The 10,722-nt window shown below is 37.3% G+C and overlaps 1 protein-coding gene across 2 annotated transcripts in view; it reads left to right on the top strand.

Moving 5' to 3' along the window:
* Window positions 1-4,540: 4,540 nt before the first annotated feature.
* LOC5573637 overlaps window positions 4,541-10,722 on the top strand; it is a 283,372-nt gene continuing 277,190 nt past the window's right edge. For both annotated transcript variants that reach the window (XM_001660914.2, XM_021837699.1), the window contains exon 1: window positions 4,541-5,493. The gene's annotated coding sequence lies outside the window, so the exon portion shown is untranslated. The remainder of the gene's footprint in view (window positions 5,494-10,722) is intronic.

Raw genomic sequence — 10,722 nt, 5'->3', positions numbered from 1 at the left:
GGTAAAACTCGTAAGAACTGCCAATCAAAAAAAGAAGGGTGCATATCAGATGACCAGTACATTCACCCCCTGAAATGTATAAAGTTATGACAAATATGAGTGCCAAAAACTTTTCGGGGAAGTGGGCTATTCGGGGAAACGGGATATTCGGGGAACTGGCATTCGGGGAACTGGCATTCGGGGAACTGGCGTTCGGGGAAACGACATTCGGGGAACCGACATTCGGGGAAAAGTAGCACAACCGTTTATGTTGGTTCAAAACCCACTCCAGGAATACCTCAATTTTTTTCTAGAGAATTCTTTACAAAATACTCTACAAATCAAGAATAACAGATACAAAAATGAGTTTTGGAAGAACTGCTGAAGAAATTTGTGGTATAATTCTAGCTTAAATTAAATTCGAAACATTTACTAAATTCGGAAAGTTTTAGAATTTTTGAACCTTTTTGACGAAATTCCTCAAGACGGATCCCATAGAAAACTCAAGAGATTTTTGTGGAATTTACTTCAAAAAATATTGTTCATTTTTCTTCGTCTTTGGTGTTAAACGGATGGAATTTTTGCTGATGGTATTTGAATCTTACATCTTAGAAAATGTTTCGCATGGACTTTGAAGTATTATGGCGAACAGATTGATGTAGAAACCAATTTTTCCTACTGGCAGAAATTTCCGAATTATTTTTTTGGGGTAATATTAGTGTGTTATTGTTGCCGTAATGTAAGATTTTACTAAATTTAAATCTTGGAGGAAATGTTTTCGTTATTTTGAAGTTGTTGAGAAATTCCTGATGGACTTTCAGAGATCGGGAACCATGCGTAGGAGACATCTGCATTTTTTCAAAACTCCTAGAATCCACAGTTTTCTTTAGATTTTTTAGGTGTTGCTTTTAGGAGTATGAAAAGAAAGCTCCTGAAGAAAGCGTCATGCAAAATGTTGAAGCAGATGGACAGGAAAATATAAGTGGCAAGTTACAATCTTCTCTATGTACATCTTAATTTATCCATCCCCCTACACAGTTATTCTGCTAATTGCTGCTCTACAAATTTCTTTCTCGTTATTTTGATCTCAGAAACAAAAATTGTTTGTCAATATATTCGGATTTTTTTCTGAAGTACTTCTGATTAACTTCGCGAAAGAGTTTGTATTATTTTTATGCAAACTTTTTTTTTAACTGACATATCATAGAGCAATATCTAGTAAAACTTTCAGCAAAATATCACAGCATAAGATTTGGCAGAATCAATGATATTTTGAAGGAATTATGAAGGAAAACTTTGAAATTTTGAGAGGGTAAGTTAAATTTGTATTGTTGATTATATAAACAAATGTGACAATATTATTTGATTAATTACCATCAGATTTGTAGTAAAAACTCTTAAGTCACCCTTAGATAGTCCATAAGATATTGGATTATACTAAATTCTTCAAAGAAAAACTAAGGGTAGCTGCAGAAGCTTTGCTACAAGTCTCTTGGAAATCAGTCAAACATGTTTTCCTTAGAAAATTGTTGTTAAGAATTTAAGTAAAGTAGTAAATAAAAAACTGTGGGTAATTTTGCTAAACCTTTTCACACTAAGTTCCTGTCATCTGAAAAACAAATATCTAAGTTCAAATTTCTTAAAATGATCTGTAATATATAACGGAAATCATCATCACCGGCCACCTCGAGCATGGCATTCTCTAAAAACATGGGAAATCATAATGCAGGGAATATGCTGCTTGATGCCAAAATATTTAAAACAGCATAGTTTGTATCATTCAGAAAATACGAATTTTGGGAACCGAATTTTGAGGATATTGAAGCTTTTTCGTACAACAATATTCTTTGCAATGAAGATGTTAAGAAATTGCGCTTTTCTCACACAACAATGAACTGGTTTTAGTGATAATCATTTGATTGACAGCCGGGCGGTTAATTTTTGGTTGTTACGCGATTCACCGAAGTCTAGATCTACCCCGCTGATGCGTAAGATAACCGAGGTTTTCTAACCATTGTTAAAAATACTAAAGAATTTTATTACTGAAGAGTTTGTAGTCAATCAGCCATTCCATGAAAAACCGATCTAGTGGGTCTCCGAAAATTTGCTATTTTGTTCCTTATCCGAAATAAGGATACACGTATTTTTGGATTTTTTGATTAGGGTGACCATTTCCGAAATAGGGTGACCAGAAAAATCGCGATTTTGCAAAATTTTTATTTAAAAAAAATATTATAACTTTTGAACTGTTCGACCGATTTTCAATCTTTTTGGACGAAATGAAGGCTAGAGATTTTGACTTTTCAGGAAAAATATAAAATTTCACAAAAATTGTGTTTTTTACATGAAAAAACTCAATAGTTTCCGTTTTTATCGCTGTTCTCATTTTTTCTTGAAAGTTCAGAAAATTTTACGTATACTGCCAAATTTTCAGCGATGTATGTTTTTAAGTTTTTGAGATATATTTTTTTGAAAATAAAAAATCAGTCATTTTTTATCGGCACACACTTCCAATCTTTTTGTATGGAATGAAAGCTTAAAATTTCAAATATTCAGACAAAATTAAAAAATATGATAAAAATATGTTTAAACGTGAAAAAATATAAAAATTTCTAGTAGTTTTTAGAATTTTTTTTATTCGAAGTTTTCTATTTTTTTCTATTTTTTCTGAAAAGTTGAGACCTTAAGCTTTCATTCCATAAAAAAGATTGGAAATCGGTTGAGCTGTTCAAAAGTTATGATTTTTTTTAAACATTACAAATCTAATGCGCTGAGATCTACAGTGTGTGCCGATGAAAAATGACTGATTTTTTATTTTCAAAAAAATATATCTCAAAAACTAAAAAACACACATCGCTAAAAATTTGACAGTTCACGTAAAATTTTCTGAACTTTAAATAAAAAATGAGAGCAGCAATAGCCCTTTTGGTCTCGAGGCCTTAAAAACACCAAAAAACGAAAACTATTGAGTTTTTTCATGTGAAAAACTCAATTTTTGTGAAATTTTATATACTTCCCGAAGAGTCAAAATCTTTAGCCTTCATATCGTCCAAAAAGATTGAAAATCGGTCAAACGGTTCAAAAGTTATAAATTTTTTAAAAATAAAAATTTTGCAAAATCGCGATTTTTTTGGTCACCTTATTTCGGAAATGGTCACCCTAATCAAAAAATCCAAAAATACGTGTATCCTTATTTCGGATAAGGAACAAAATAGCAAATTTGCACGGAATTCAGAAACCCACTAGATCGGTTTTTCATGGAATGGCTGCAATAGTAAGAGTCATGTTAGTTGATTCAGAAGATTTTTCTACACGACAGAATTTAGTTTTTTTTTGGTATACTTATTATCATCCAAAATTCTGGAGGGATTCTGGGGGTTCTGGTCCCTGTTCCTTTGCCAACTACCATTCAGCTTTGATTTTGTGTATTTTATTTCAGTAGAGATTAATTCTTTAGATTTTGCTGTTTTTTCGAGTTTTTCCCGCTTTTAAAATTTAGATCATATGTTATTTTCATGAAAGGAAAACCAGAATAAATCTAAAGGATTAATCTCTGCTGAAATAAATTAATTGGGGAAATATTGACTATTTAGCTGTGAACGTTTTCGTCTGAAAATTATTCTTCATTCTGAAATACCGTGCACCCCCGCTAATTTGAAAGCAATCCATCGGGGTTCATTTTTAACTTGAACTTCTAGTCATCCTTTAAACAACAGAATATTGTACTTCTGGTTCAGGAAGGGTACACGCAACGAGGTACGCCATGTCATGTTTTGTAAGTGTGTTGGTGTGGCTCACAACGCTGCTAGCCACTTGGCCCGCGTTTTCAACCTGTGCTGTTTGGGCCGGCCCGCGGGAGAGATGATTGCTAGGTGAGCTTTGTTCGTAGTTGGCAGCCGTAGACCCACCCTGTTCTGGTAACCCCTTTGACTGTTTTGTTTTGATACTGCGTTCCGTTCCACATTGCTCCATTTCACTTTTCTTCGTTCCGTGAGCTAAACGATATTTGAACCATTTTTAGTCTGAACGATGTGCAAATAAGCGGGGGTCAAATTAAAAAGTGTTCAGATTAAATGCGGTCAAACCAACAGGGGGTACACGGTACTCTTATGGTTCTTATTGGCATTCAAACCTCAATTGCGTTTTCCGGAACATATTCTCTTACTGAAGTAAATATTAATTCCATGATTCAACGTAAAGGGGAGTTGAAACGACTATTACTAGCTACATGGTCACGAATCACACGGTTCGTTATCAAACCTTGCTTGTTAAATTTGTTCGCCTCGCATTCTTCCAACATATTCTTCCAGCTTTCTGTTCGTATGATCTTTTCTAGTGCTTTACTCCTACCTATGCTTAAAATGTAAAGCCGGATAATCTCCATTGCTCATGTTAGAAATTATGCCCGCGATTTTGTTCTAGTTACTCCTCTGTGCGTTGCATAGCGCGAAACCCCGACTGCAACGCTCCCAGAGAGAACCCAAAGCCAGTAGCAGCGAGCGACAGCAAATTTCACTGCTTTCTTTCGCCTTGATCGAAGATCAACTTCGTTGCGCGATCATTCGTTCGTTCACGATTCAGGTACCCGTGCTCCGTAGAGGGTCCGAGCCCGCGTTGGGTTTATTCGGTTGGTGAAATCGAACGAAGAAGCACACGATCTTGGACGACGACTACGACGAATACGGTGACCGCGCGCGTGATCCGTTCAGCTGTTATTGCCCGCCTTTCCATTCTTGCTTTTGCGCATTCGAGTGATACGTGATTTCGATCCATCTGGAAGTAGTGGCCGCTCCGTTCCGGGCCATTGAAGTCATCGCACAAGTAGGACTCCCCCTGTTTGTAGGTTCCCCCTTTGCGAACATCTAGCCATCCAGTGAATGTGGGTAAACGAAGCGTGCTTCTGTATTGCAGTTTATGAGATTTTTCAAGGAATCCAGAAACCGGAAGTGTCTACGTGACTTTCTTCAGAGTGATTTGGCAACTTTTTTTCGGAGTGGATTATTACCGTTCATGAGAAGAAATTTCCTAATTGAGATTACTCACAGTGATAGTGTACATAATTCGCGGATGAGTCAAGTGAAACGAGGATGATTAACCCCGACTTGGTAAGAAGTTGCACAACCAAGAGGATATAACACGACAAAGACGACACGACGAAGAATCGCAGGCGCGCTAAATAGCCTTTCGGCAGCCGGTTTGCGAGTGAAAGGAGCCGCAGTGTTTTGCGCAGGAGAAATTTTTGTTCGCAAAGGTGCGAAACGAAAATACACGCCACCGCGCCGCAGAGCAAATCGCTCGGGAAGTTGGGGTGAATGTTAAAGCCCTGACGTACAAAAGTGTGTTTGTGAGTCTGGAACGGATCTATATACGAAGGTACAAGGCAACTTTGCGTGGTTTTTGATTTTCGGCGATCGATCGCGAGAAAAGTTCCGTGTCTTGCATTCAACGTTTATGTGCGTCAATATTTTACGTTGCTGAGATTTCACCGCGGGAAGCCATTGTATGAATATTCAGGTAAATTAGACGGACTATTAGGGGTGAATGCATTTGAAATTGATTGAAGTGTGAAGTGCGAGAATTTCATACTGGTTTCTATATTTTGGATTTTATGTGCTACAATTGTCAATGGGTCTTTCCTAAGGCTAGTGGTAACGTCCGCGGCCACAAAGCAAAGCCATGCTGAAGGTGTTTGGATTCGATCCCAGGTCGATCCAGGATATATTCGTAATGGAAATTTCCTGGACTTCCTTGGTCAAGAGAATAATCGTTCCTTCCAGAGATATACGTATGCGAAAAATGGCAACATAGGTGAACAAAGCTCTCAGTTAATAATTGTAGAAGTGCTCATATGAACACAAAGTTGAGAAGCAGGTTGTGTTCCAGCTTGAACGTAATGCCAAGAAGAAGAAGACGTTACGGTCATGTTTTTTACACACCTAAATTTATAAAATGGAAAACTATAGTGATTCTTGCACCAAAGAGACTTTTTTCCTTTTTTCAATGGCTTCAAAGGCATGATTTATCCATCTCACAAAATAATAATCTTTTACCATTTCCGAATCCTTTTTGAGTGGTTGTTCTAAGGCAGAGGTTTCCAAACTTTTTGAAGCTGCGACTCCCTTTTAAGTCCTACAAACATTCCGCGGACTCCTGAGAAAGGATGCGCTTCAAACGAAAGTTTATGGGAATTTTCCAAAGATATTGGCCATTCCACGAATTTTTAGATTCTAGAGAAATTATTCATGTGCTGGATACAATTTGCACACTCACTAACTTAGCAGGCGTGTGGTTTGAAAGTTATTGACGTTTCAAAACAATTCAAAGCAGTCAAATAAATTGCATGAAAGTTTCTTTATGGTTATGTTCATTAGAAAGCAATTAGGATTGAAGTAAAAAAATCTCCACCGTATTGCCAGCTACATACCACTACCAGACTTATTTTACATTGTTCCTTTTGCATGGTCTTTGAAAGCTCGAACGGCCAATGACTGTGTGGTACTGAATGAACATTGTCATAGATCTTGTCTTCCAGCCCTGTTATGATGGCTGACAATCAAAAGCCTGTTGAAAGATATCCGAGAATGTAGCAGCGGATCGAACATCAAACGATCTAGTAGGCATGGCACAACTTTGACGCCTCACTCCTATAGTAACGTCAGAATGGAATGAAAGGTTTTTCGTGGGGCTCCCGCTTGCCAACATCGATTCTGAGCTTCACATTTGGCGATCCTGCCAGAATTTTAAATAATATTTCGTGTTCCTGGAGTGCCTGGATTCGTTAACAAGCGGGAGTGTCCACTAGAAAATGTGTTTGTGTCGAGTGCTTCTTAAACCGCGTGTGAAAATATGTGTTCAGAGTGATTGTGGAGTGAAGTTTGAATCTGATAAAAAAGGCATATATCTGTAAGTAAACAGCAATGTGGTATTTTTCTATGAACAAGAGAAAACTGATTGAAGAGGAAATATGACATGAATATGTATTAGCCGCTTCACTACTCGTTGAAGCAGCAATGTTTCTCTCTGTGCTTGTTGTTGTTCTTATTGAACACCGATTGAAGTGAATATTTTGTTTTGCTTTTGAATTCAAACAGATTACTTCGATGAAAATATTTGAATGTTAGTGTGTGCAAATTTTCCTAGCCATGGGCGATTTTGAATTGATGTTCCAAAAGTAGATTTTTCGTTCCAATTAATCGATTTTTTTTATGTTGGCACTACATGAAATCTTAATTCAAGGGATTTGGTCTTAATTTGAGCCGTTGTTCTTGTAAATTTGCTTACGATTGGAAAAATCGAATCGATTTAAAAAAAAATGGATACAAAGGATTCGATTGAATAAACGAAACGATTCGACATATCGAATTTGAATCGATTCAGTATTATCGATGTTTTGGTCAAATTTGCCCAATAGTGCACATGATTGTTTTCTTTCCTATTTGCTTCAGTACATTGTGTATCCAGTAATGTTTACAAGTTAAGTGTGAAGCATACTGAATCGGTAATTTTTTGTGAATTTTGTGTCGATAATCGGTGAGATCCAAACTATTCAAATCTTTTCAATTCTTTATTAGTTCTAAATAAATGCCATGTTAAAAAAACATGTATGAATGCATAAAAAAAATGTCCTTAACACGACTGGTAGTTGCAATGGAAAAAATGTCCTTAACACAACTGGTGTTTGCAATGCAAAAAAAATGTCCTTAACGTGACAGGTGGTTGCAATAAAAATAAATATTCTTGCCGCGATTGGAGTTTGCAATAAAAAAAATGTCCCTATAAGCGACTGGTGGTTGCAATATAAAAGTAATGTCTAACGCGATAAATGATTGCAAAATATGTCCTTAACGCGACTGTTGGTCGCAAACTTGTTCCTATCAATCAATGTTATTGATATTGCTAGCGCGACTGGTGGTCGCATATTTGTTCTAAGCAATGGTGGTGTACACTTGCCTCCGCGATTGGTGGTCGCATGATTGTTTCTATGAAGTGCTATTGATGTTGTTAACTCGACTGGTGGTCGCATACTTGTTCCATTGTGGTGTAAACTTGCTACCGCGACTGGTGGTCGCGTATTTGTTCTTAATAACTGCTATTGATGTTGTTAACTCGACTGGTGGTCGTATACTTGTTCTTAGCAAGTATTATTGATGTTGTAAGCTCGACTGGTGGTCGTATATTTGTTCTAAGCAATTGTGGTGTGCACTTGCTACCTCGACTGGTGGTCGCATACTTGTTCTTAGTAACTGCTATTAATGTTGTTAGTTCGACTGGTGGTCGTATGCTTGTTCTTAGCAAGTATTATTGATGTTGTAAGCTCGACTGGTGGTCGTATATTTGTTCTAAGCAATGGTGGTGTACACTTGCTACCTCGACTGGTGGTCGCATACTTGTTCTTAGTAACTGCTATTAATGTTGTTAACTCGACTGGTGGTCGTATGCTTGTTCTTAGCAAGTATTATTGATGTTGTAAGCTCGACTGGTGGTCGTATATTTGTTCTAAGCAATGGTGGTGTACACTTGCTACCGCGACTGGTGGTCGCATACTTGTTCTTAGTAACTGCTATTAATGTTGTTAACTCGACTGGTGGTCGTATACTTGTTCCTATCAAGTATTTTTGATGTTTTAAGCTCGACTAGTGGTCGTATATTTGCTCTAAGCAATGGCGGTGTACACTTGCTATCGCGACTAGTGGTCACAAATTGGTTCCTAATAAAAGTGATGCTCACATGCATGCGCGACTGGCGGTCAAAAATGTATCTATAGAATAATATATGTAAGCCCAATGATGTCTAGTAACTTAGTAGATCAAGGTATGTTATATCAAAACAAGTAACAACAGCCGAACAAGTCTTCGAGTGAGTATTTCCGTGAAAGTACGGTGGTTTGAATGTACAACAAGATGAGAGTCAAACGCTGATGCTACTCTGTTCAACATGTATATGTCAGTTTATTAATAGCAATATTTTGTCCAAAATTAGTTCGTCTTAGAGATGTCATTGCATAGAATTAGCTTGCCGTTTCTAATGAATGGAACAACATTCAACCGATCAATAAGTTCAACACCGTATCCTACAGCGGAAAAATGTTTCCAAGTCGCATGTACAAGTGAACAGTTGAGATATGAGACAGTATACATCGGGGAAGTTCTTAGCGATGTGAAAGATATATCCTGAATTCCTAAAAGCTTTCGTGATGACGAAAACGATGTGAAAACTCATCACTTAAAACTTTTTTTTCCTGAGAAGAGGGAGGATGTGTGGTACTGAATGAACATTGTCATAGATCTTGTCTTCCAGCCCTGTTATGATGGCTGACAATCAAAAGCCTGTTGAAAGATATCCGAGAATGTAGCAGCGGATCGAACATCAAACGATCTAGTAGGCATGGCACAACTTTGACGCCTCACTCCTATAGTAACGTCAGAATGGAATGAAAGGTTTTTCGTGGGGCTCCCGCTTGCCAACATCGATTCTGAGCTTCACAATGACCAGCAGCTGTAAAGCTCATTGGGAAGTTTTTCTTCGAAAAGATATTGTTTGCTGGATCCAAACTAATTGAGTCATCCAAATTGTCTCCAGAATCAGATCTGTTTCCCGCAGATTCAGGACATAATCGTTTAGAGGTTCGGCATTCCTCCTAACGGAAGAACTTTCAGCAACTTGATTTACGTCTTTCTCTAACGGTTCACCCAAGTACTCCACGTTGAGAAACGAAGTTAACTCGTCATTCTGCACTGAGCTCTGTAGTATTCTTTCGGTGGCGTTTATGGCCATGTTCGGATTGCATTTCTGTATTGAATGAATTAAATTCTCCGGTGGATGAGTCAGTTTTCGGCACCCAAAATCAAAACAAAGACGAAAAAAGTTAGTACCCAAGCATGCCACTAAACTAATGTGTGAGGTGTGCAAATGTTTACTGTACAAAAATTGTCTGCACAGTAGTCTAATAAGGTGCAAAATGCTCAATATCTTAAAAAAAACAGATATTCATGACACACATATCCAAAAGCCACACCACAGATAGTGCAAGAATGCTTCCAAGATCACCTATTCTTCTCCTTCCTGGCGTTACGTCCATGCTGGCACAGAGCTTGTTTCTGAGTGTAGTGTTCCTATGAGCACTTCCACAATTATTAACCCGTTAACGCCCAAGGTATCTCACAATTGGAATTCAGCTCCGTTTTTGTTACTCATAGTCGTATTCCCATAAATTAAACCTTATTTCACCAAAAAATTTCAAGTCTATGGTGAGGATCCAAAAAATTCTTGAAAGTGTGTCGTCCATATCTAGCTGTTCTATAAGTTTATTTTTGAGATTTATCAAATATATTTTCATGCAGATCGACCCATTACAATGTAAACAAGTTGGAAAAAACTGCTGGTGAGGGGTAATTCATAAATTACGTCACGTACAGAAGAAGAAGGAGGGGGTTACAATGAAACGTACCTACTCATATAAAAATTGGAATCCATACAAAAAGTGTGATACAGAGGAAAATTGAGGAGGATGAATATGGCAAAACTTTGCGTGACGTAATTTATGGACGTACTCTGATAAAGAAATTGCAACATAAAGAATCAAAATTTCAGAGGTGAAAGGTGCATGCCAGAACTAAATAGTTTAGTGACTTCAATTCAATATTTTGCTCTACCACGTAAGTAAGATACAGAAATACATACATTCTCATACATGTACATGTACAATAATGTACACTTAAGCCATTTATACCAAAAACAAAATAA

Source organism: Aedes aegypti, chromosome 1 (assembly GCF_002204515.2).
Source record: "Aedes aegypti strain LVP_AGWG chromosome 1, AaegL5.0 Primary Assembly, whole genome shotgun sequence".
In the NCBI taxonomy this organism is placed as follows: Eukaryota; Metazoa; Arthropoda; class Insecta; order Diptera; family Culicidae; genus Aedes; species Aedes aegypti.
This window is presented reverse-complemented; position numbering and strand designations above follow the sequence as displayed.